This window comes from Pristiophorus japonicus, chromosome 2, assembly GCF_044704955.1.
Source record: "Pristiophorus japonicus isolate sPriJap1 chromosome 2, sPriJap1.hap1, whole genome shotgun sequence".
Classification (NCBI taxonomy): Eukaryota; Metazoa; Chordata; class Chondrichthyes; family Pristiophoridae; genus Pristiophorus; species Pristiophorus japonicus.
In genome coordinates, this window is record NC_091978.1 from 170,731,494 (window position 1) to 170,759,295 (window position 27,802).

Below are 27,802 nucleotides of genomic sequence, written 5' to 3' on the forward strand. Positions count from 1 at the left end.
TATGTAACATGCCACCCAAATGATCTAATCTGTAATTTTCTGTATTTAACAGACATTGCACCCCAGAATTACACAGGAAAGCAAGAATATCCTGTGCTAAATCCGAGGTAGTGTATCAAGTCATCGTAACAAGAACTCGTGTTTATTCACATATAGAGGCGATGGCCGTTCATGACCCCACAGGCTGCATCGGCAGGTGTATACCGACAGATTGTGCATTGATACATTGTTAGAACTTGCTAAATCAGATAAATTTTGACTTGTTCACTGAACTGACTCGAACTCAACTCACTTGTAGCCAAGAGTAACTCTCAAATCTTAACGAAACTGTCATAGCCACAACCCCTTCCTCCAAATACATGAAAAATATTACAGAGATATTTTAATGGCAAGGCGAGTAAGTGCTCTGTAATATACATACAAGTGTCCGTTTACATGCTAATATGTCTTGAGTCAATCAGGTACGCTGCGTGGCATGAATAAAATAACCTTTATTCCTGTCGGCTTGCGATGTTTTGAAAATACATTAGCAATTTTCATATAATTTGTTGCTCATTTCTAAATAATTTATATTGTTACAGAATGTTGTATTGTAAACTCCGTATTATTTTATAATTGTCTTTTGCCATTTGTTTTGTAACATGTGTAAAAACACAATTCACGGACATGCAGTTGTGTGCTGTCATCCTTCAGTCTACTCGGAGCTTTTATCTCTTGTTAAGTTTTTACATCACATGTTAACAAGATGGAGCAATTCGTTTTCGTGCCATTATCAAATCAGTGTTGACTCGGACACTCGTCCTTTTTTGTGTTCATTATGTCGCTGCCCTCACTTGAAGATTTATGTATTTTTGATATTAAATTCCTTCATTCATTAAACCTGCTCTCTTGTTGACTTTTCTTGACCCCCCTGCCCCTATCCCTAAACTTTCCCATATTTAATACTGAATCATTTTTTCAATGTCATGCGCTTTGTTGCCTTCCAGTTAACTGCTGCTCCCTTTGGCATGTGCTGTTTGTTCTGTTCTTGAACTTCACAGGGTCACCTAGTCAGTGCTGTGATGTTGTCTGTCCTCCTGCATTCTGAACCTTGCCTTCCCTCAGCGGTACCATGTCTAACAAGCTACTTTCCCTCGACTACCAGTTTCCTAATTAGTTAAACAAACACCTTCACTAATGATCCCCCAGGCTTCCTTGTCCCTCTGGGTTTTGTTTCGTTCAGTTCCTGGTGTATTTGTAGTCCTGCTGGAAGCTTGGCCTCTCTGACCTGAGGCATCTCAGTTGTACTCCTTGGAGCGGTGTCCCTTGTCCAATCCTCTCGGGCCAAAGGCCAGGACCATGGGAGCGTTGCATGCCACCAGCTGCTGGAGGTGACACTGGTCACAAAAGGACACGGGAAGGGGAGAACTTTTACTCATAGATGATAAATAATGTCTTCATTCATCTTCTCTGGGACTTGATGCGTGCCATAGCCTTGGAGCCTGGCAGATAGAATGAGGACATGCACAGTAAAGTCTTTGCGTATGAGCTCTGGAGAGAACACATTCACAAATGGCCTCCACGTAATCATCTGCTCAGCATCATCCGAATTTCCGGCCGTTTCTAGCTTTGGCGTTGCCTATTGTTTTGTTTCTTACTTGGCTGTGCATTTGTGCCCTCGGGGTCCCTGTAAAAATTGATACTAATTGTAGGGGCTGCACACTGCTGGCTGCTAAACGCCCCAGGGCTATGTGGACCTGCTTGTCAATGCCTTAATTGACAAGGGCTTGTCTGTATTTAGGAGCAGCTGTTCTTGAACATTGGCACACCAGCACACTCTTAACACAGCACCAGCACCACCCCACCCCCCGCCTCCCCGCCCCCGCCCGAAGGAGTCTAAGGGCAGAACTGGTTAAAACTTAAAGAAGATTTATAGAACCCCCTTTGGTAATGTGACAAGAGACAACCTCCAAATTTTCCCTCTAGTAGGATTTCATTCATCAACTTTTCAGTCTATCAGCATGTCTGGGAGCTACGTCCCGTTATTAATAAGAGGTGGCAATTTAGAACAATTAAGCAGGTGTCAATATTCTGCAGCAATATATCAAAGCAAACAAGACAAGATATGCACGGCAACGATTGCGTTAATCAGTGCATTATCCGTTTGCTGAAGAGTTCGTCTGCATGGAAGTACAGTTTGAATGGTGACTGTTTTATTCTAGCTTCCAAGATCAAATGTACCAGTGGTTAAAAATTAACTCCTAAAAGGCAACATGTAGCTCAGTAAAGCTAAATAGAAGTTATTGTTTTCAGATTATCTTTCTTATATATGTTTTCTAAAATGTTTAAAAGTTTAAAGGTATATATTATGCTTCTTTGTTAGGAGTCCCAACCATCAAAATTACAATAGAGATTATGCTATTTTGTAAAAGTGCTGATTTGGGGTTTGGAGAGTCGATCAGTGAAGTGCAATGCAGTTCCGCATTTAATATTATTCAGAATCTCACTGTGACGAATTTTGAGGTAGTATTATTGGTGTATACTGGATTGGTTTGGTCAAATGTGCAGATCAGTAAGGCCCAATTCTGAGTTCAAATCGCTTCAGAGCACCCAGAATCAATATATGAATCAATTTCGATCGTATCTGATATATGGCGCAATAATGCACACCTCTCGGCCATCATAATTTATGAAAGAGCCTATGGTCGATATATAAACATTAAGCGTAATTGTTATCATTTAGTGCGACCCTGTTGGTATCGCGTTGGTGTTTCTATGTACTCTTGGAGAAGCAGTCATTATCAATAACAGGAAATATAACATTGAACCTAACAATTAATTTTGTCACCACATTCATGTTTTACTTAAGGGAATAACCACTATACAATGAAGATTGTTATACATTCCACAAAGGCAGCTAAATTGTGTAAATGTGCTTATTTGCAGGATGGGCAGAAATGTATTTCGAATATACACTGGGATTAAGTGCCTGCGTGCACGCGTGAACATGAATAATAAGTTTGTTCTCTCCTTTTGAAAATAGTGGATTTTTAACAAAAAAATCACTAACTTTTTACCCGTTTTCCACTTTTTTTGCAGGGACAATGCCAACATTGATGCACTCAGTTGGAGTTCCACTGCTGGGGATCTTTGGTGCCGTTTTAGGCGCCTTTAGATTTCATCAATCAAACTGACTGCAATTTTCCATAAAAATGCTGAATTTGGGTCAGAATCTGGGCAAAGCAGATAAAGATAATTGAAGCTGTCTTCTGAGATGATAAATGGATCTCCTTTCAGGCAAATAAAACAAGAGTTTGAGTTTGGTTTCACTTTCATTGATTATGGATATACTCGAGTCATATATGCACACTCTTTTGTAGGATCATCTTTGTGGCCAGTTCGGGCTCCAGGACGGCATTGAAATGATCAGTGTTGAAGTCTCTCTGTCTCTCTCGTTTTACTGAGTCTAATCTTATGCGTTAGAAACTTTATTAATTTTGTTTAATGTAATTAAAACTTATTCGCGAAGTACACACTGCAGACGAATTGTTGTGGCTTTAATCAGTTCGAATCGAGATTGCAATACTTCATCCAAACCTCTTTAAATTGTTAGAAATTTCGCATTAAAAGTTTTAGTCATTTAAGGGAGCTTCGTTTAAAAAAAATCAATTGTGTCTTATATGTGTTTAAATCTCCGAGAAAATAAAGAACAAAAGAATGCCCGGACATGATGAATTAGAATAAAAGGGTTATCTTTTACAAAGTTTGAAACGATTACCACGGTGCCACAGATAATGACACACTATAGCAACACCATATCAATGAGTGTAATTCGAGCTCTAGGTTTGTATTATTGTACACTATCAAAGCAGTTAAGAAGAAAAATGCCCATCCACACCAGTGCGAAAAGTGAGCCCGTATTCAGTAAATCACACCGAGTCACAAAAGCACGTCGATTGAGGGATCATTACTTTCTGAGAGTTACGAAATCTTTTAAAGGATCTAGGGACCTGTTAAGTGATTGTGAAATACGTTGATCTGACGGGGTTATACTGTGAGATTGTCTGTAAGGAGAAAGTGGGGTAAAATGGAAAGTGCAAGATCGATAAACGGAGTGTAATAAAGAATAGAATAGAGACAAAGCATGAAACAACATGTGAAGACGAGGGAAAAGGAAAATAAGGAGTATGTGGGAGGAAAGTGTGCAGATCACATAACAAAACGACATGGGAGTGGAAGAGATGGAAAATGACTAAAATGTAAAGGAAACATAAAGAATTAACCCACAGATTACAAAATGAAAAGTGACCAGTGGGAAAAAAGCACAATAATGACACGAAAGTGAGTGAAGAGGATAAAAGCCGATAGATAATGTTTGAAATAACAAGATTTAATGGGCTGCGGACACAATCACCCGAAAAGCAAATGGAACTAATTAGATACAACCAGACAATTAAAGCGCCACTCGAAGCAGAAGGAATAGGGAGAGGAACGAGAGCAGCAAAAAGTGTGCATTAAAAAGAGAAAGAAGTGAATGAGAATATTAGATTACAAGGAGCAAGTGGGATGGGGAATTACCAAGATACAGAGGAAAGAGAGAGAGAGAGAGAGAGGAAGGAGGGACAGTGGTGAGGTGCCTGGCGCAGCGGTGATTTGCTCTGGGAAATGCGCATTTTAAATAGGAGACTGCTGCCGCCGTGGTGCTGCAGGCACAGGAAGAGCAGCCCTGCCTGGCCGGGGCACGTAGTGCCACTCACTCCGGCGGGGGGTTCGCAGCTCCGAGCTGCCCGACTCTGCTCACTCTCAAAGACTCTTTGACCAGCTCTGCGGGCTCCTCACCGGAGGAGTCTAGCACAACATAAAAGAGCATTATGAAAATTATAATATTAGCCACAGAGCATGTCCATCTAAGCTGCTTTGCAGCTTTTATGCATTGACCAGAGTCTTCAGCTGGTTTTATTTGTAAATATCCATTTCAATTCACTGCCTTCAATAGAGCAACAGTACTTTCTTTATACACAAACTTTTCTGCTTCGCGAGTTCCTTGATTTTTTTTGCTTAGTTTATAGCAGATTCGGTCTTTGTCACTGTAAAGCAGAGACACAGTTGTCATACTGCCAAACTATCATTGATGATAAATGATCTCCGTCTGTTGTTGGGATTTTTTGTGTGAAAGTACTAGATTTTAGCTATATAGAGGGAGAAAAAAAGACATTCAGTGAATGCACCAAACAAAAGGTGAGTATCTATAGTGCCGCATTTACGTAAAGACGCTATTGTCAAATTCAAAGTTGAAAAAAACGTAACATTTGCTCTTCAAAGGTTTGAAGCATTTTCGCCACCAGTGAAATATAACTGAGTTAGCTTCATTTTTTTTCCTTTGAAGTTTGACTGAAATGTTTTAACCAATGCATTTCGCCTTATCAAACAAAGCAGAACTTAGGTGAACGTGAGTGTAGACTACTAGAAATACAAGTATCAGATGAGTGCTATGTACTTAATAACATTTCATTTTGGAATTTTCCGGTTTTTTTAATTAAAAAGTTTGCCGTAAAGATATTAAAGCTGCTGCCAGTGCTTTTAGAGGGCTTTGGCACTCCTATGTACGGTTATATATTTGCCTCCTAATCAGTAAGGCTGTTGGAAATGATTTGTTTTCAATTTAACAGCCGTAAATAATAAACTTGACCGACACTGAGCTGTATAATGGGATGCACAGGACTTTGTATATTAGGGTAAAGGAGCTGCAGTTGGAAATGATAACGCATTTAGATTTTCGATAGTAATAAAAAAAAGTGTGCATGATATGATTTTCTTTGGTACATTAGAGGCAAATCTGTTGTGCAGGTGCACTGGGAAACCTGCTCGTACTGCATTGTTGTGTTTTTTAGGAGGGCGGTGTAAGCAGGTGCCGTGCTAAAAACAAAAGGTTTGTTTGGGTTTTATTACGAACCATGAAGAATTGTTTAATTTGACGAGAAAGTGAAAGCACTGGATGTTCCTGTGAAGTGACATTTCCTGTGGCGAAGCCTGCATTGGCTGCTAATAGATATCTAATTGATGGGTGAAGTCCCCTTTCCGCGCTGTTTGCTTTATTGCTCCATTCCGTCTGGTGGAAAATATAACGTTAATCAGATCTTTAATTCCTCCAGGATTTGATGTGAGCTTGCTGCACAGAAAACAATCGTTATTAAAAACGTTTAAGTAGAAACCCAGTCCCTCTTCTTCCCCCTTTAATTTTGCTCGATATTTAACCAAAATCTTTGGGATTAGACATCTTTGAGAGATCAAATCATTCTTATTAATATAAATTAGCTTTTAATTAAAAAAACGTACATCACGCAGTAAAACATATCGAGATTCGAGAGCTTATTTATGTTGAAATGACGTTTAAGTATCCGATCAGAATAAAATACAATGGATTGTCCTAAAGGGGGATAAGTTAACATTTTGCAAACCCAGTTGTTACAAGATATTTTAAGTTGATATTCACTATATCACTGAACCTTCAGTACAGGCTCCCACAATATGGCGATTTGAAGTGGGCCAGAGAGACCCTATGATTTAAAAAAAATAGATATAGATGCTTCAATTTATTTAAAGGTAAGCTACCTGAGTGTTGCTTTGTACATCCGGATCTGTTCTAACTCTGTTATGTGATCTATAGTTTTGTTGTGTCGTTGGAATGGAGTCAGTCTCTAGTTGCTTCCGTTAACACAATAAAATGACTTTAACAAATGTTGCATTATTTTAAAGAGGAAACACAAAACTCTAACCGGCCTGCAGCGTTTAAAATTACCCGTAAGTGTTTCAGTATTGATGAGTATTTACCGTAGTAACTTACTCCAACCTTTAAGAAAATTATCAAAATGAATAAGCCAAAGGGGAGGAATAAAGTAATAATGAAAAGCATGTTTTATTACTTGTTATTTAAGATTGAACTTATAAAATTGTTAAATCTTGACATTGTATTTTAATTTATTTTAATTTATTCATTACCATTTGTTTTTTATGGACCTTTTTTATTGCCTGAAACGTCAAGCAATAAAACATTAAGAGAAGTGTACAGGCATCCCGAGCTACACAGCCTATTTAACACTTCTTGATGCGATTAATGAGGCGTGATTGTATGAAGGGGATCTGATCTGATCTAAATGATTGATGAAGCCCAGGGCAAGGCTGAGCCCTCGCAGGATAAAGCCCAATACAGCCCCTTATAATGGTTGCATACTGCTTGGGATGGACTAAGTCAAAGCCTCTTACTCAACTACATAGAACTTAAACAGAGAGGGAAGGTGCACAGTTGTTAGTTAATGATCTTTATGCATTGAGCCACCAGCCGTCTGCTACAGGAAAAGTGGTGGAGAGGAAGTAACTGGGGTGAAAGGGGAGAGCTAAGACATACTGTCCCTCCCCCAGCTACACAAGTGCACGATCCGTCCTCCAGCTGCCTGAGAACCCAGCATGGGGCCAAGGCACTTGTTACATCCATGGTAAGGCTGGAATGAAAGAGTAAAGGGAAATAGTCGCTCTGTGTATATGGGGATCTTATTTCTGTATTTATGTCCAGTAGTGGTACCTGGAACTCATCAGATGCCAGCCACAATCCATTTATATTGCTGCGCACAATGGGGTGAAATCAGCAAAATCTCTCCATCCCAGAATGTTCATGAGGCGTGATTGTATGAAGGGGATCTGATGTTCACAGATATGTAAAAATAAGCAGATTGCATATGAACTCATACTGTTGAATTGCACTAAATATGACCTCTTCTGTAATATAATTGATGTGAGTCATCGAGTCTGTATGGAACCCAGCAAATTGTAATTTGAGCTGTTGCCAATATAACCAGTAAATGGTTTGCCCACCGAATTAACCAGATTGATGTAAACTTTCATAAAATTGGTCTATGGTTTCCAGATGGACAAAAAGGTATTGACTAAACTGAAGGACAAAAACTATTGTGAACCACAATGTTAAACCTCACAGAATAGGCAAATGAGCCCTAAATTCAATCTCCTACAATGCTTTGCGCTGTGATGCTGTACTCCTGTGCACTGCTTAAACTGTGCATGCAAAAAAAGTATGTGCTTTGCTATGGGAGGGCACATCCAGTCAATCTGAATTTCTGCCATCTCAGCCAAGCATATACTGATTCAATATGATGAAGAGATATGTCAGTGTTCTGGGTATGCATACATGTGATTATATGTTTATTGTTTTCCTCAGGGGATGCACAGGGTCCCAGGAGTAAGTATTTGTGTGTGTTGGGGAGGGGTTGGGGATTACAGTTATAGACTTGTATAAAAGATACTGGACACTTAAAAAGCATTTTTGGATTTATACCAGTGCAATCTCTAGTGCAAACATTCCAATTTAAATGATCAAAATCTAGTATAAAATTTCACCACTCATCCTTGGCTCAGTATTTCTTTGATACTCACATGATCCCTAATGTAAACTGATAAATGATCCATGCTGGTGCTCATGATAATTATATTGCCATGAAAAGATTTTAGGTCATGATAAGCTATGGGGAAAATTACAACTTTACAAATGTTTTTTTTGTCACTAAAAAAACTAATCAGGAAACTGTGCAAGGTGGTGCAAACAGGGTAAATTAAAGCAAAACTGTCTGTGAGGCGGAGAAACCTGATTTGGAGCATTTTATCTCAGTATTAATGGGACAATTACTCAGAAACAAAGAAAAGAAGACTTGCCGATTAATTAATTGAAAAATAATCGTATAAATATCTATTTAGGAATGGGATTGAAGATGATAGAAAATAGATGTAAATTAAGATGATCGAACACTTCATGGAACATGAAGCAGCCGAGATTTGGTATAAGTGTAAATAGTGGAGATATGATATTGATAGATAATCCTGTAGTTTTGCATAATTACCTGTTGCGTCGGGAGACATTTTGCTGAAGATTTTTGTTCTATACTCCCTCATGTTGAATCAATGCTCTACAATGCACAAGGTTCTTAGGCTATACTTTGTACCGATTTCTACAAAATTTTAATCTTTTTACAAAATGTTTTATAGTTGAATGATTGTTTTCCTTTCAAAATTACAGGTACGTTAACAGTAGACCTGAAATGGAAAATGCACAACAAATAAATAAAACAAAAAATAAATAAAACTGACACCACCAACTACCAAAGTATATCTAATGCACTGTGGTGCTGCAGCTTAGACTAAAACATTTTAATTTTTAAAAAAGCAATGTTGAAACAACCTTTGTCTAGCAGTAATTGTAGGACATGCTTCGTCATGCCATAGTGTAATTTTAACTGAAGATGTGTATTCAAAGGAAAAATAGATAGAGCAAGGTTTTACACTGAAAACGATTAATGTTGGAATACACTGACTTCAGTATAAACAGCACCTTGAGGTACAAAACCGAACATAAACAAACTAATGAACAGTCAAGATAAAGGAAAGGAATTCTCTACCACAGAAAGTTGTTGAGGCCAATTCACTAAATATATTCAAAAAGGAGTTAGATGTAGTCCTTACTACTAGGGGGATCAAGGGGTATGGTGAGAAAGCAGGAATGGGGTACTGAAGTTGCATGTTCAGCCATGAATTCATTGAATGGCGGTGCAGGCTCGAAGGGCCGAATGGCCTACTCCTGCACCTATTTTTTATGTTTCTATGTTTCTATGAAAAAGAAACAGGTCGTAAGAATATAGTCAATAATACAATCTATCAATGGAATGAAATATAACATTTACCTGTAGAAATAGTTTACCTGCAATTAATGATCCAGCTTTTCATGCAGCAATAGAAGAATATGAGATGATTAAAGCACTTGTTTGTCTTTTGGCTCATACTTTAATTAGCTTTCAGTCACATACACCAGTATCGATCCTGTTGAATCACTAAGTATATAATCTTATTGGGCTATAGAAAAAGACGATGAAAAACCCCAAAAAGCAGACATAATCAGCACGAGGAAGTGTTATGGAGCTTGTTCATGCTCTATGTTAAAACAGACCGCTCCAGCCAATTACATTGTCATTGTGGTACATTTAGCACTTGTTGAAGTTCAGCTCAGGTGCCTACACCTTCTATTACTACTTAATATGATGAAGATAACAATTTATTAATTATTGTATTATCTTTTTCATTTAAAAACGTATTTCAGGAGTCTTATATAATGCTGATTTTACTATGGAGCAACAAAAACTTATAAAGGGCCTTTAATGCAGTAAAATGGAAGGAGATGTGATTTTACTTTGAAATTCATTCAATGTATAACCATATAAGTTTACAACACAGATGGAGGGACACTATTTGACCCATCATGTCTCTGTTAGCTGTGTGATAGAGCAATTATAGCTGGGTAATACATTAAGTATTTTTTTTAGAAAGAATGATTTGGACTCTCTATTTTTAGATTTAGCAATTTGTGTTTTTCTAGCTTCTAAAAGTATTTACATGCATAATTCTGACTTACTTTAATTGCACTATGCTCACTCTTTGATTCAGTCTTATTAATGCAAGCGACTAAGATTTTATTAATTGGTAAATGAAAAGAAACAGTATAAAATAAATGAAAAATAATAAATCACCAATATCTTTGTGATACCAATGTCTTTGGCATACAGTATTATGGAGCTTCAGAAACTCAGAAATTAACTCAGATGAAGCGATAATTTTCACACTAGAATATATAATCCACTGTGTATTTATTTGTGAGGTTAAGCAAAACCTATATAAAACACTAGTTCTGCGCCAACTGGAGTATTGGGGGGAATTTTAAGCTAAAGAAAAAAGGGTGGGTTGGGGACATGGAGTTTGTTCGTGTTAATAATCTGAATCCCAATCTGAACCTGCCTCCAACCAGTTCCGATTTTAACGGGGGGTGGAGGGGGGGGGGATGGACAGGTAGCCAATCCGCTGCCAGGAGGCAGAACATCTATTTAAATATTATAAGAGGCTGTAAGCCTCTGCTTTAACCTCCATTTTGTATTTAACCTTAGCTGGTCGGGTTTTGCACACCTCGTGAAACCTTCCAGCTAAAGCAAGGCGGAGACTGCTGCATCCAGGAGGCAAGTGACTTTACTCTAACCTCCTGGATCCAAGGTGCCTACCTAAACACCCCCCCCACCTCCGCGCTCCCCGAGATTGAAGACCTCCCACAAGGCTTCTGATTCTACCCTCCCCCAGACCTACAATCCCCCCATGAAGCCTTCTCCCATCTCTTCCAGCTTGCCAATCTTCAGACCCACTCCCCACTCTGCTCTTCTATGCCGCCGATCAATCTTCAGAACCCTCCACAACTCTATGCTGCCGATTGACCTTCAAACTGTACACCACCCTCCTGCTCCGCCAGATCGACGAACTTCAGAAACCCCCACCCCACGCAATCTCCCCCTCCCTCCCTCCCTCCTCTGTGCAGCTAATTGCTCAATCTGGCTGGCTGCAGGTGGGAAACAGAGACTTCCCATTCAAATCAGGCCTTGCCGTTAAAATCATCAGGGTCTGCGGGAAACCCGTTCTCCTGAGTTTCCCGACTGCCTTGGAGCACCTAGCCCCACCCAACCCGCCTTCCCCATTAAAATTCAGCCAATGATGTCCAATTCTGGGCACCACACTTTAGGAAGGATGTAGAAGCTTTGCAACGGGTACAGAAGAGATCTACTAAAATGGTTCCAGGGATGAGGGAATACGGTTACTTGGATTGACTGGAGAACCTGGGGTTGTTCTCCTTGGATTGGAGAAGGTTGAGGAGATTTGATAGAGGTGTTTAAAATCATGAAGGATTTATATAAAGTAAATAAAATAAACTGTTTCCAATGGCTGAAGGGTCAATAACCAGAGGGCACAGATTTAAGGTGATTGGCAAAAGAACCAGAGGTGACATGAGGAAAAACTTTTTTACGCAATGAGTGGTTAGGATTTGGAATGCACTCGTTGATAGGACAGTGGATACTGATTCAATAGTAGCCTTCAAAGGCAATTGGATAAATACTTGAAAGGGATAAAATTGCAGGGCTATGGGGAAAGAGCGGGAAATCGGACTAACTGGATTGCTCTTTGAAAGAGCCGGTGCAGACTCAATGGGCTGAATAGCCTCCTCCTGTGCTGTACTATTCTATATCTCTATGATTTTATGAATTGAATCCAACTACTCTGTGGAAGCATCTCCTCTCCTGGTTTAGTTCATGTGTGGAGATGAACCTCTCAATGGAGAAAAAAATTGTTGTCACAGTGAAGGCCCAATTTGTCTTGACCTCAATTAACTATTAGAAAGCTAGCTATTTTAGCCCTTTGGGACTCAGGAGAAGGCACTGTTCTTGCTTTTTTAGAAACTACAGTATATCTGTTAATATTTTAAAGATCTGGTGGGCTGGTTTCTCATCTTGGAATATGTATAACTCTAGGTGTAGCTCATGTAAAATTATTGGATGAACTGTTTTGAAGCACAGTTTGTTCATCCATATACATGTTAAAATTTACTTAGTATTGTGAAAGGAAAAAACTCAGGGATATGTTATTATGTATAGGTTCATTGGGTGACAAAGCCCAATGCCACCAGGGCAATTTCAAGCACTACTAATAAATAACACGGTTTAATAACTTGTTCAACCTAAAGATGTGTATCAATTTTTGCATAATGATTGTGAATTTAGTGATAAAACTTTGAACATCCTGCAATGCCAACTGTGGAAGGCTTTTAGTGAATGAGTGGGCACCATGTGGTGATGTTTCACGGTCAGCCGGGCACATACCAAAATTCTAAATATGGGCAAGTAGTCTCCCTCCTGAGAGATCTTACACATTTTGGACCTGAATGTTTCAAATATATATAAGTTTCTCAAAACATGTGCATGCTAAGAATATTGTCCATCAACCCCATTCCTTCGATTGACAATGTACAATTGTGGAAAGAAAGACTTGCATTTATATAGCTCCTTTCATGACCATCAGATGTCCCAAAACAGTTTACAGCCAATGAAGTACTTTAAAGTGTTGTAATGTAGGACATGTAGTCAATTTGCACACAGCCAGCTCCCATAAACAGCAATGTAACAATAACCAGATAATCTGTTTTTGTTACGTTGATTGAGGGAGAAATATTGGCCAGGACACCGGGGATAACTCCCCTGTTCATCTTCGAAATAGTGCCATGGAATCTTTTATGTCCACCTGAGAAAGCAGACCAGGGGCTAGAACCTTCACTTTTTTTGCCTGCTTAACGGCCACTTAACGTCCATTTAACCATTGAAATGACGTATAATGCCCAGATATTGCCCATTTTGGTACAAAATGGAAACTGACGTTTTTTTTTAGGAGACTTATCGCCGAACGTTACTTTACCCATGTGCTTAACGGCGAGAAAAAATATTACCACTCGCCCACTTTTTTTGGGTGGAATCAGCAGAATGGGCGATTTCAACGCCCATATTATCGCCCAGCGTTACTTTCCTCACGGACTTAACGCCGAGATTCAATATTAACGCCCGGTGACTGTTTTTTGTCGTAAAGAGCATATTTACCCAAACTAGCGGTCATGGAGATCGCCCACCGTCAATTTCACCACCTCGCACACATTGCCCAGAATATCGCCCGCTCAATAAAACGCCCACAAGAAGTGGAACTAACCGGGATGGATGCCAGTGGTGTGGCTGGCATTTGTTAAATCCCACTCTTACGTGAGGAGCTGATATCGGAAAGATTTGCCTGAAAGAGCGCTGATGTGAGTGACAATGCTGACACACTGCTGTATGTGTGCAGCTCAGACATCAATGATGCCCATCACCTTGATGCCAGTTAAAGCTTACGTTGATTGATGTTAAGTTGTACTAACCCTTTCTTGGTAAGGAATCACCAGTGTGTAACGGTCCAGCTATCTGAGACAATGCGCAACAAGGTTATGATCAATAACAAAAGTTTAATACCAACATTGGTCTGAAATCATAAGTAACACCGCCAATAACATCCAATCCCCGCCCACAAGCCACTTTTTCCACCATTGACATAAATCACATGATCAACATGTCCAGCAACACAGAATACAAAGGCAAAGCAAGAGCGTGGTCCCCAGTCTCCATACATTGCAACAAATTGCAAACACCCACAGCCATCACCTGCACACATGCACCTCACTTTCCTTACCCCCTCTCTTTCTTCTCCCCACCTCTATCCCTTCCCCTCCTCGCTCCACGGCGCCTGGCCGAGGAGCACCTCAGATGGTGCCTCATTGGAGGGGATGAAGGCAGATGCGTTGGTTGAATGAGCACAGGAGCGCGGGGTGCCGAGGGGACAACATTCTCTGATGCAGAAGCAGGATCTTGGTCCTTGCTCGCATCTGTCGTTCGCAGTGATGGTGCGGAATCTAGGGGTGGAGTGCCACATCTGGGACCACTGGGAGGCCTGTTGCAGCAGTGTTCCTGGCTATCGCATCCAAGGACTCCGCCATGCGCAGAATGTACTTGGACATGGTGGCCAGGTGTCAGGATATGCCCCCCAAAGCTACAGTCCTCCTCGACAACTGAACCATCTCTCCGCTGTCATGTCGCGCTCGTGGAACAGACCTGCCATGTCCACGAGGCCTCCGCGGGGTCGGCGTCATCCTGGAGACAAATGGGGTGTCCTGTGGAGAGGGACTTGGGGGCGGAAATGACCGGAGGACCAATAGATGGTCTTGGGGTGGAATGGGTTCTGGAGCGTGGCGATTGAGGTTCTTCGAAGTCCGCGCTTTCATCCGTCGAGAACAGACCCAGCGGCAATCTGAGCTCCTCAGCACCAGATGTAGTAAGATCCTCTGCCGACTCCTGCCCCACGCCCCCACCTTCTGGCCTCTGTAGTCTTGCCTGGGCCACGCTGCTGGCTGAGCTGCAAGACACAAATGAGGTTGTTAGAGGAGAAGGGGGTGCTCGGGTGACAAGGTGAGTCCAGCGTTACACACAGCATATGCACGACAAAAGCACCACCGCTCTCAAAATCATTGCAGACATCACATTTCATGACCTTCAACACATTGTGGATTGCAATGATTTTCATTAGCATTATTTCTATGACACTTTTAGAAATCATCTATCATGTATGATTGGTCGGATATGAGTTGGTGTGGCATCTATTTGATTTACATCACGCAATAGTGTAAGGTTTACTCACGTGGCATCACTTCAGGGTCTGCAGATGCGTCCGTGTCTGTCCGGGGGTGCTTCCCCACGAGTGCTAGCACTCGCTCCTCCATGTCAGTGATGTCGCTGGTGACTGGTGGCCCCCCACCCATTTGCCTCTGCATGGACCTCATCGTTGATAGCTTCTTCTGTAAAAGCTGACAGGACGACATGGCATGAGATCATTGTGTGATATCATTGTTAGGTACTATCACAGTCACTGATACAACACATAACCGACAGATGTAATCATGATTATTATGATTATTATCATCCTTTACCTAAAGACGTACACCGTGACTACAGGCTTTAAGTAAAACATTCCCGGTAAAAGCGCAAGACCTCACATCTGCTGATAGCCACTCATGACTGTTACAACTCAAATTATATAAATACGTAAGTACATGTAAATCAATGTAATACTTACTCTTGCAGATCCCACAAGGTCATTCCATCATTTGCAGCATTGGTTGCCTTCATGCACCTCGTTGGTCGCCGATGAGACCACCTCTGCTATCTCGGTCCATATCCTCTGGTAGACCTTTGGGGTGGGCTTCCCACACCCTCCCTGTGTCAAATCACCCCAGCGTGACTCAATCTCTTGCAGGAGGGAGGCATTTGCCTCATCCGAGAACCTCCTGGCTCTTTTGCGGCCTCTCCCACATCACTGCTCTCTCCAGCATCTCCACAACGTGCTGTGATGCCTCCTCCTCTCCCTCCATTATCGGGCAAATTCTGTTAAATATGTGGCTGCTAACAGCTACTTTTTGTTTGCCTACTTGCTGTGAAGCTCTAAAGTCTCTCTCCTTCCAAAGCAGCCACACCACACCCAGCCACGCCTTCAGTCCCTCTGAGCTCCCTCTCTCTCTGTCTCCTCTTCTGCGTATGTCATGGTGACCCTTGACCTCCTGAATCGCAGGAATCGAGCGTTGTCATGCCGTTGCTAAGGACGGCCACACTTTACGGCAGAAGGTCAGAAAAATTTAACACTACCGCCTATTTGATATCGCTCCCGGTAACAAAAATATAAATTAGGTGTTTTGAGAACGGGCGAGAAGCCGGCAATCTGAAAACCCTTTTTTACTGCCCACGCCGGAAATATCGTCCTCAAAAGTGGAGGTTCGAACTCCATGCCTTGGTTTAACGTCTCATCTGAAATATGGCATCCCTGACTGTGCAGCACTTCCTCAGCACTGCATTGAAGTGTCAGCCTAGATTTGTTCTGCTCAAAGTCTCTGGAGTGGGTCTTGAGCCCACACCTTCTGACTCAGAGGTGAGAGAGCTACCCACTGAGCCACAGCTGACGCCTAACCTACTTATTTAATTTCCTGAAGGCAAATTCTGTGTAATTTCTCTTTAATCACCAATCATAAACAAATAAAACCCCAGAATATTAAGTTATAGTTGAAGTTTTATCTTTAGAATGAAGCATACTGCACTCTTTGTGATAACTTTAAAACAATATGTTTCACTTCGTGTTAAGGCTGACATAAGATGTATTTCACCTCCTGAATATTTTAATCAAATGTATAATTGCTTTCTTTTTGAAAGCACATTGATTACTTTTTGAAGATCTTAAAAATAGGATTAGTGGCTAACCAGTTAGAAAATGTTCTGCAATGTCAATTGCCGCAGATTTTAAAATGTAAAACAGTCCTGATAAAGTGTTATATGGAGACCGAATTACATTTCAATAAGGCTATCTGGCATATTACATATTGATGTTGTTAAATTGAGTACACGGAGGCATAAAAAGCTTCATCAGTAGCTACTAGCTATAATATTTAATTAGTAGCTATATATTAGTTTAATAGAGTATAACAGGAACCTTGAATACATTATTTACAAAACTAAACAAAATCAGATTGTAGCTTTCCTGAACAGAATGTATATTGACTTTGCTTCTTATTTCTGTCAAAATTCGTTATCTTATAACAGCAAATACCACAGAGTGGTTAAAAGATTTATAAAAGGGATTATATAGTGCACTTAGGGTCAAGCCTATCCAAAAATGCAGGAACAGCTGAGCCCATAGTCAAAGCAAGCCTATCTTTTAAGCACTAATATAGCATCACACATTTCTGAAAGCTGCAAACAATATTTATTTTTCAACTATTGGAATTAAAGGGGAAAATTGAATATTTACTTTATTGGAGTTTTCCAAATATTCTCTTGTTTCCAACTAGGGCCATCCATTTAAATACAAATTCCTTCAGCCAGGAGGAGCGATCTGGTGCCTTGGCCTCTGTATTCGTACCAAAAATGTTTCTGTTATTTGCTGACAATTGAAGGTTAGCAAGCAAGTCATGTTGAGTTTTTTCTCACCCTAAGGGGAACAGTCCTCTGTAAGATACTCCACCTGGTGGCCTGGCAGCTGACAAAATTCATCATAATGCAGCAAGCAAAATTGAGGGACAAACACTGTGGTGTTCAAACATGTGACATTCTGGTTTAGAAGCAAACCAGTGAACAAGAAATGAAAGGGGAAATAAGATTGGGTTGCCTGGGTTTCATGGATTGTTTCTCCAGGGCTCACAGATTATGTGTTGCTAGTTTGTCTTATTTCGTTTTGTAGGTTTGAGGGGGCTGGAAAGGCACTGTTGCCACATTGATGGATACATCTCAAATCAGAACATCAAGACCTGTTGGTGTCCCCAACTTGAGAAATAACCAAATTAATCGGAATACGGATTTAAACCTTAGGGCCTGCGAGGCTCCACAGTGTGCACCTGAGTAGTCCATGAAGATAAAAAGCTTGAAAACTTCAGCACTACCCCAAACATGAAGCGCTTCACCAGGATTCTTCTCTTTTACTCAGTTTACCAGAATGTTATTGCTGGGATCATTTGGTGCATTGTATTTTCTAGTTTTCCAGATTCTTCAATTTGAAGCAGAATCCCAAATTGTTCCCAAATTTATAAATTTTAAGTATTATAGAAGTCAATTAGAGTTATTATATAAAAGAGAAACATGCATATTACCAAGATTTCTACAAGCACATGGAACCATAATTTAACTTAGTTTTTTTGTGCTTTCTTCAACACGGTGATGTTGCTTGCTGCAGTTTGAATTCAGTCTGCACAGCTACAATAAAATGACCATCTGCTGTCTTACTGGTACCAAACCCTGCAGCAGCGATGACGCCAAACGGTGTCATTAGTAGTGCAGATTTTACTTATTCAAGAAATGGCACGGTCATTAAATTTCTCTTTTCATTAGAATACTATTAGATAATGAAATACATTATATCCTGACGTGCAGGAAATGTATATTAATGGTCACACAACATGAATTTTTAAAGCAAAATGCAGCTGAAGAGTTTAAACAGACAAAAACCTACGAAAGATGGATTGAGAAAGGCCATTTAATCCATTAAACCTGCTCCTTCCACAGACCATATACAGTCTACTGCATTATGGGTTCCACTATATAGGCATACTGTTAGTTAATCAACTGAGAGAAAGTTTTGCAGAATTTCACCATTTATTAAAAAGATGCTCTTTGAATCTGAATTTACAATTATTAAATAGGTGCAAGTTCCTAATAAGCAGGCCACTGAAAAATCAATGTTTCGAAATAGATAAACCACTCGGCTACCCAATGTTTTCTACTCTCAAAATACACATTCCTCATATTGTAGCTGTAATAATAAGATCTATAGAAGTCTAATTCCAAACATTGTACAGTAGAATTAGAGAAATTTATAGAATCAGAATATAGCCTATTCTTTGATCTTAATTTATTTTTAAATCATAGAATATTACACCACAGAAACAGACCATTCAATCATGTCCGTGCTGGTCTTTTTCTCCACATGACCTACTTAGTCTAATTCCTCTCTTCTGCTTACTCCCTATATCCTTTAATATTTTTTATTTTCCAACCAATTATCTAATTCCCTTTTAAAATAATTTATAGGGTCTGACTCAACAATAGTTTGTGACTGAGAGTTCCACATTCAAACTACCTTCAGTGTAAAGAAGGTTTTTTTCCAAACGCATTGAGACTGCAGATCTCCAAGCATAAATAATCATGATAATAGAACCACTTCTTTTATATCTATATGTATTTCAGAAATGCAGATGGATCTTCAAGAACCTTTTATTTAATTTAGTACGCATGACACCCAGGTTCACATTTATGAGCTGAAATTTGTGTAGCAAGCTTTTGAAACAAGTTAGGTTCAGTTTTTTAATGTTTAATTCAACATTGTTCTGTGTTCTTTTCCATTGTATACAAGGAATGAAATGATACTTTGACTTAGGATACTGCTCCTTTTCATTTGTGCTGTGACTTCACTTGAGAAAGCAGACACTAAAAAAACTGCTTTAGACTCCAACTTCTATTGCTTTGTGAGACTGTATGTTATTTATACTTTTTGGGGGTCTTTCTTTTTCTAGAATAAAGTAAACAGAAGCACTATATTTGAATAGCCTATGTAATATATGTTTAGAATGTATTATGTGTTTATAATGTCACATTTGCACAAAACACAATTTCTAATATAAATTCTGGAGAAGGTTGCATAGCTTTTCCAACCAGATCCTTTCTATGACTCTTTTCTTCTTTCCTGATGGGGCCACTTTTTTTCTGTGGTCAGTTATTATAAAAGAAAGCGCAACTTCATGGATGTTTGAAGAAAAGCTGCCTGTGGTTCCATTCAAACACTTTGTTACCCAACAGGCAGACAGACAGACCAGCCAGCTACCAGCAGGCAGACATTGGCAGCCACACTTCAAAACTCCAGGAGCAATCAATAGATCCATAACTTTCAACCCTCCAGATATGGGGTCATGTTTCAATACTACCCCACAGCCATAGATTGCATTTGTCTTGTCCCACATTCATGCAGTTATGTCAGACCATGGGGCAACTATGTCTACAATAGCATAATACAAGCAATAATCTCTTACCCAGCGCCTCTATTTATTTAAGTGCTATTACACAGTTTCCTGCAGTAGTGGGTTGCTGAGAAGATACAAAACCATCCTATTTGTATATTTGAACCCCCACTTAGAGAGGCCATGTAGTTTAGAGCAGCATTCTTCTAATTAGCATTAAGTATAAGCTATAGTCATTGTTCATTGTGTGTTCAGCATTATGATAAATCCAGAATGCAAACAATAATTTAATGACATTTTCTTGTGTATGTGCATATATATAGATAGATATACAAATTTTTGTCTTGTTTCTAAATATTAGAACAGTATATATAAACAAACTGCACAAATACATTCTATATATTTGGTAGTATTTTATAAATCATCCATTTAATGCACTATAAGCTTATGATTTGGACTTTAACCTCTCAAGGCATTTAAATATGCTTTTTAATAAAATATTTTTTTAATGTTATCTCAATAAATTAATATTATCCACACCATGACTCTTTAAAATCCCTATGTAGTATATGTGTTTAATCCTAGTACAACTGTTTAAAAAGACCAGTGTAATACATTACACTCACATCGAACCCACTTATTGAATGTACACAAACATCCGCCTCCCAGAAAATAATTGTGAGTAATTCAATTTCAGATTCGATAATGGATACTCAAATAAATAAAAGAATTCCAGGCAAATTTGTGCAAATGAAAAAAGATTTCCTGTGACATAATGGCATGGTGCAAGGCTGTTTGTAATGAGCTGTAATTTGTCTGAAACAGCATTTTAGAAGGTTTGATCCATCTATTGGAAGACCAGGGCCTGCTTTAAAACTGGAAGCAATGAGCCAGTCTGCCTTGTCTCTGAGGAAATTACACCACCAGCAGTCCAAATTTCTGACAACTTCCATAAATTATTTCGGATTTTCATATTTCAAATTTCATCTGCATTCATCAAGCAACTTTGACTGGGAAAATGTCTAGGAGGAGCTATCCTAGTATTCAGTGCTGCAGCCTCAGGAGTCTGTCCTGGGAATAGATAATTGAATTTAGTTTTGATTAGATTATTCTTGCTGCAGTCTGCTGCCAATCTGAAGTATTGTGCCTTCTTCTCTACTTAACCTTCCTGCCCCATGCCTGCTCCAGCCTGCGTGCAGCTCTCTGTATTGTAGAATATATTTGAACAATCAGAGTTGGGAGATATTATTTTGCTTTTCATCGTCCATCTCCATAAAAACACACATCGTTCACTTCAAGCCTCCAAAGCAGTAAAATCTTTCCAGAAATCTGATTATTTCTCTTTTTTTGGTTTGTAATTTTGTTTACCATCTTCTGGAGAAAGGGAGAGAGAGAGCCTTGTAATTTAGGTAGAATGTCAAAAATCATTATTAAATCTCCTGGCGGTATAGGCTGGCAAAGCAAGGGTTATCTCTGGCTATGTAGTGGTGCCGATTATCAGTAGAAAGTCTACAGGTACACAAGAGAATGCAAAGCCAAGGTAAATAATGTATTGGCACCCATCCTTCAAATGATAGACCGTCTCCTAAACTTACTTTGTCAACATTAAGACTTGTTCTTAATAAAAATACATGGACAGTGCTACCAAAATAAAAATACATTTAAAAGAATGCAAAAGTATCTTTAGTCATTTCTTATTTTAATCAATGTAAAAACAAAACAAATAACACATTTCTTAGTGCCCTTTACTTAAAGCTGCATGGGCAGTGTTGCCTCACATGTATAATAAATCCATTCATTTCTATACTTTGTGGCAACACTACAGGCTTTTTATTGTCACACTGACAAAATAAAACAAACAGATTGTTACAGTATTGCTTTTGGGTACAGCAATCCACTACACCTACAGTCATTTTCTTCTGTTAAAGATCTCTTAGCTAAAAATATATGAAGCAAAAAGAAAGTAAACTTATCAACTCATACAGTCTTGAAGGTAATATCTTACAATTTTCCTTTAATTACCTGTTTCCTCACTTCACAATATATGCCGCTCTTTGATTCGTGTCTGAGTTGAAGTCTGTTGGATCTTTATTGTTTCCACTGTGATGAAAACGATTGAACTAGTGCCTGCAATATTCAATTTTGTTCAATAAAATATACTGAAATCTGATTTTTTGTTAGAATCTATCAGTCAATCTTATATGAGAAAAGTAATAAGATACAAATATCAACAGGAGCTTTGCAAAGGAAATATTTGCAGACAATATCCTCTGAAAACATTTCAGGGATATTAAACCAGTGCAAATTATCCCGGTTGTCTTTTAGATAAATGCAAAGAACCCATGCTTTTCCTTGGCAAGTTTCTAACAAAAACAAAATCAATTTACCAATAATTCAAAGTGAATTCAGATGTCAAGCAATATTAGAGACAATAGTAAGAACATACATTGGTATTTACAGTGGCAGAAATGGGATGGCTACTTAGTGTTTTTCTTTCAGGTTATATCCAGGGTCATGTACTAAACTAAAACAATGAGTTAAATCATCCCCTGCCCAATATGAACAAACCAGATTAAAGCTGCAATATCACTTTTCAAAGGGATTTTCTTGCCAATTTTACAAAATCTGCCATGGACAATCCAATAATCTTATAATAGCTCTATCAGCCCAAGTCAAAAAGACCTCTAGTTGTCTGCAACTATATTTGAGAATAGTTGAAGTAACAATTTGATAAGGACATTGAAACTTCAGGGAAACCTGAAATAATCAGTTTTCTTAAATATTTGCTTACATACAGGGAGATAATTTTAGTGGCAGAATGATGCACTCTTTGACTCAATGTCCCTCAGTGAATGCATTTCCCTAGTTCTTGAGGAAACCCAATGCTCATAGGGCACTCTCTCTTTTCACCTACAGAAATACACTTTTAATATGGTCATTCACAGAATGGCTTTGATAGTGATCACAAGGACAGCGGCATTCAGCTCCACCTTAGTTCTCAGCTGAATCAAGAAACGTGGCTCCAGGATGTTAGTATGGAGACAGAGCAAAAGGAATGAATGTATTTCCAAAAAACTGTACCCATTCACATCCTGCATCTGAATGAACAAATTTCTTCTCAGTTAAAATGTGCTTTTCTTTGGCAGGAATCCATTCAACCAAGAGGACTTAATTCATTTCAACAGAACATGGCTGACCACACTAGTGAAGAAACTAACATCAGGAAAGCAACATTGGATAAAACATGAGCAATATTCTTGTCAGCAGCATACGTAGAATTGTTGGAAGGAGGCAACTACGAAAGCTTACAAAAGGGTAAATCTGTGTCATTCAGTGATGCCTCAGTAAAGTTTATCCAACAGGTTTACAGTGGTCTGGTTTTATCACAGTAAACCAACAGATATATCAGCCAGAGGGCATTTAAAATAGAAATCTTTATAACAGAGCATTAAACAAAGACTATCATTATGGGAATGACCAATAAGATATTATTATTTTCATAGGTGTATGAATTCATTTGGCTTAAGTACTGACTGATACTTGATCAGTTTTTTAAAGTATGAATTTATTTTCACTACAGTAGAATGATAATAGACAGTGACCAGCAATGTGTTTGATGTATTTTCAAAGAGTGAAAATATTTCATTTTAGAAAGCCTTTTAGAAACAAAGTCTTAGTACTATGTTTTAAAGTATTCAGCTTATCGTAAAGGCAGATACAATGTATCTTCAAAATTTTCAATTCCTACATTTCTCAGTACACCTAATGTAGCTCAGTTGTACATAATCCATTGTCTCATTGAGGAACAGTGCACAAAATTTTCAAATAACCACAGCTGAAATTTTGTAATAAGTTCATGAAGGAATGATATTGAGGTGATATCATATATCAAGGGGAGCAGCGAGGCATGATAAATATCTCACATTAGTGAAGGTGATCAGAACTTATCTGTAACTTAAAATCACTACTCAGTTACCTGCAGAGCCGCATGTGCATAAAATTAGAACTTAACCTATTGACAAAGGAAGTTTCTTATTTTTTTGAAACATCAATTTACATATAAAACTTGGAATTATCTGACATAAATATCATTAATTGTTGGTTAAAAACAGAAAATATTATATATTTTTATTTTTAAAGTATACCAGCTATTTTTATAATCCCAGAAATCCCTGTTTCTTCTTCCCGTGGGTATTCGACTAAAAATAAGAGAAAAGATGCGCACTTACCTTTCGGTCGAATGTCCACCAGAGATCCCGGACTCGAGGCCTTATCTTCTTGTGCAACGGAGCGCGTTCACATTGGGAAGTCCGCAGGAGTCATGTGGGCCTGGACACCCAATCATGGTAAAGTATTTTCTCATTCATAGTAATAGGAGTTTCGTAAATCCGAAACTCCTATTACTATGAATGAGAAACACCCACAAACACCCAAACACTACATAAAACATTAAAAAAAAACACCTCACATAAATGCACTATTAAAATTAAAGTTGATAGAAATGTTTTTTAACAAAAAAAATTTGCTGATTTTTTAAAAAAGTTTTAATTATGGTTAAAAATAAATGTAAGGTAGTGGGTTTTTAAAAATAATATGTTTTTAAAATGTAATTAAATTATATTTTTGTATGTTTTTAAATGCTTACACCTGTAAAAGTAGGCTATGTGCCTGCTTTTATCAGGCACAAGAGTTTTGAGGACATTTGCTGGGCAAGATATGCGTAAATCCCGCAATCTTGCCCTGGCAAATGTCCTCACTCCCGAGATATGGGGGATCTGTCAAGCCGGAAACTTGACAGATTGGAAAAGCTGGTTTTCTTCATACAGACCCGGGGAGGCCGCGATTTCTGGACCATTAGGTTTTTAGATAAATATGCAATGGTCTAGATGTGTCTAATTCTTCAACTTTATTCATATTAAATCCAGCAAGGCAGCATACTGATCGGCTATTTTATTATCTGTATAATTTCTATATTAATCATTATTTAAATGTTATTGAAAATAATCAGCAAATTGTGGGGACCGAAATTCATTAACTCACCGCCTGCTGCCGCCCACTGCCACCGACATTCCTCGTGAAGATCCGCCCAGTGCCACTTTGGAGGTGGCCTGGAGCAGGCGCGAGGAGAGAGCCGCCGGGAACTGCCCGCTGACGTCAGCAGATGGCCGAGTGGCGCAACTGAGCTCCTGTCTGCCGAGCTCCCAGATTCATGTGGGCGGGAATCGGTGCCAGAATGGGGCTGGACTGCTCCGAGGAGGCTGGTCTGTTCCCAATGGTAAGTATGAATACCCTGAAAAAAAGGTAAGTGAACATTTTAAATTTTTTTTCCCACAGCGACTTACATGGATGGGGTCCCCTGAAGATCTTCCGATAGTTTTTTTAATGTTCTACTGCTGATTTATTTTTCGGGTCTTTGACCCTCTGTGGGCCTGACTCTATCCTCGGCGGCACTTTGCCGGCAAGTGTCTCTGCTGCCGAGAATGAAACCTCCCGCCCACTGCCGTCCAGATTGGCGGCGTACGTCGTCCATCTGCCGCCTGCCAACCTTCGAGGGATCTGGGCGATGAATATTCTGCTCAAAGTACCGTCCGATACCTCGATGGCCATCGTCAGCACTTTGGGCGGCACTTGGGCGGGCGGAGGCTTTGGTGAAAATCGGCCCCATTGTTTCTTGGTTACAAAGCTTCTGGAGAGCTTTTTTAGGTTTTGCTTTTGAAAAGTTCTGCATTATTCTCTCAAATGACAAAGGTTGCAGCTTTTGGTTTGAATCATATGATTCCACTCACTATTCTCACCTATTAGGCCGGATTTTCAGCTTTCGGGGTTTTTCGGCGAAAACGGTAGTGATATGTGAAGCTTATCGTTTTCGCTGTGCTACCATTTGTAACCCGAACTTTCAGCCTTTACATCTGCGTGGTAAGGGAGGCATTGCACACTCATTCGCAGTGCAAAAACAAGAGTTTTGGCAACTTTCATCCGGGGCCAGGAGCGCTGCCAGAGATTGGGAGGGGAAATTTTCATTCCAAAAACATTTACTAGATCCTTAACTCAGTAATCACTGCAAAAAAATAAAAAAATAAAAACCTTAACTTACCTTTTTTGCAGCTTTTCATACTTACCACTGCTGGCAGGGCTGCACCGACAGGTTTGACCTGTCGCTATTCTGGGTGTGGCATACGGGTCGGGAGAGTGCCGAAAGTCGGTTGCAAATGCAATCCGCATTGTTGCACATCAGCTCACCTCTCCCCGGCAGTACTTGAAAGCGCCGCCGCAAACAGGTACCCGAGGATCCCGCTAGGCTTTTTACCGCGGAGGGTCAAATTGCACCGAAAACCCGGTCGCAAACCTCGTGAAAATCCGGCCCAAAATCTGTGTATCCACTTGAAAGAATCTAGTGCCTGAATATTGATTTTGCATATTTGGTTTTACTATTTACTGCCATTTCAAGGACACACATGTTACTTTGTACTGCATGTCATATGTTTGAATTCTTAGGTGGAAGTACTTATAAGTCATAGATCATTTTTTACACTTTATAATTCAAATACTGTTTATTAATTCTTGTTTAAGCAAATATATTTATTGCCTTCTAGCAAATGGAGTGAAATTGTGCTATGCATTCATTTGAAATTGCTTTGCAATTTTAATGAAGATATTAACATTTATTTTAAGTCCATTATATTAGTATTTCCTGCAGGGCTTCTCCCAATCCCCTGCTGGAAGAGCGACAGAATGGCCATTTATCCAGTTTTTTTCAGGTTTTCCAACAATTTTCTGCTTAAGTTATGGTGGGTGATCAGGGAATACCTGCAGGAATTATGCCCATAACAAAGATTTATCACTTTTCATCCCACACCCGCACTCCCAGCAGTCTTTCTAGTACAGGCAGAAAGGCTGCTGGGAGCCCAGTAAAAAAACTAAATTAAGTTGAGCCTGAACAATTCACCAGGGTGAATACTGCATCTGTCAGGTAAGTGGAAATCCTGCCCCACTGCACTCAAGGTAGTATAACTGCCACAAAAGAAAATTTAGGCCATGTCACGTTTAGTTCTATCAACATATCTTCCAAATACATAGACATGTAATCCTTATTTATACCTTATCATTATCATTATCTCCATTATCCATTACATACTATGGCATCTAAATATAACATTGTTACAAACTTCAAATGAACGCAACAGTAAACAATTTAGCAGTGCAAAGGCCATTGCCCGATCTGCATGGGCTTTTGGGCCACTGCTAAATTAGTTGAGTCCTTTTTTTGTCGGTACTTGTGGCCGCCCAAAATGATTGCAGGCCTAATTTCAACATTGAAATGAGGCTCCTACATTCATTTTCAGCCCAAATTGATAAATATGTTTACACTGGTCAGAGCTTGCAATGTGATGTGCAAGCTCCGACTGCTATTTCCAGCTCTTGAGCAGCCTAACTAGCAGTCCTTAAAGGGATCACTGAAGGCTGCTCAAAAAGGCCCAAAAGCTTCAGAAATATATTTTGTGATGTCAGAAGGAGTAGAAGTGCACCTCCTGACTCTGCAAAACAACTGCAGGGCACTGCTAGCCTGCCCTTGCCCCCACCCCCCAATTGCCTCCCCCGGACTCTCTCGGACTTTCCTTTGGCCCTTAGCATGGGACAACATTAGTAAGGCCCTGACAGGCAAGTTGGATCAGGGCACCACAGCTCACCTGAATTATTATGATGAGGCTGGATGACCTATTTAGTTTGGGCTTCGGATCTCTCCGTTCCAGCATGCTGCAATTTTGTGTTGCCATATATATGCTCATTTTGGTAATGCAGCAGATGTAATTTATCGAGATTTTCAAAAGATCTTTGATA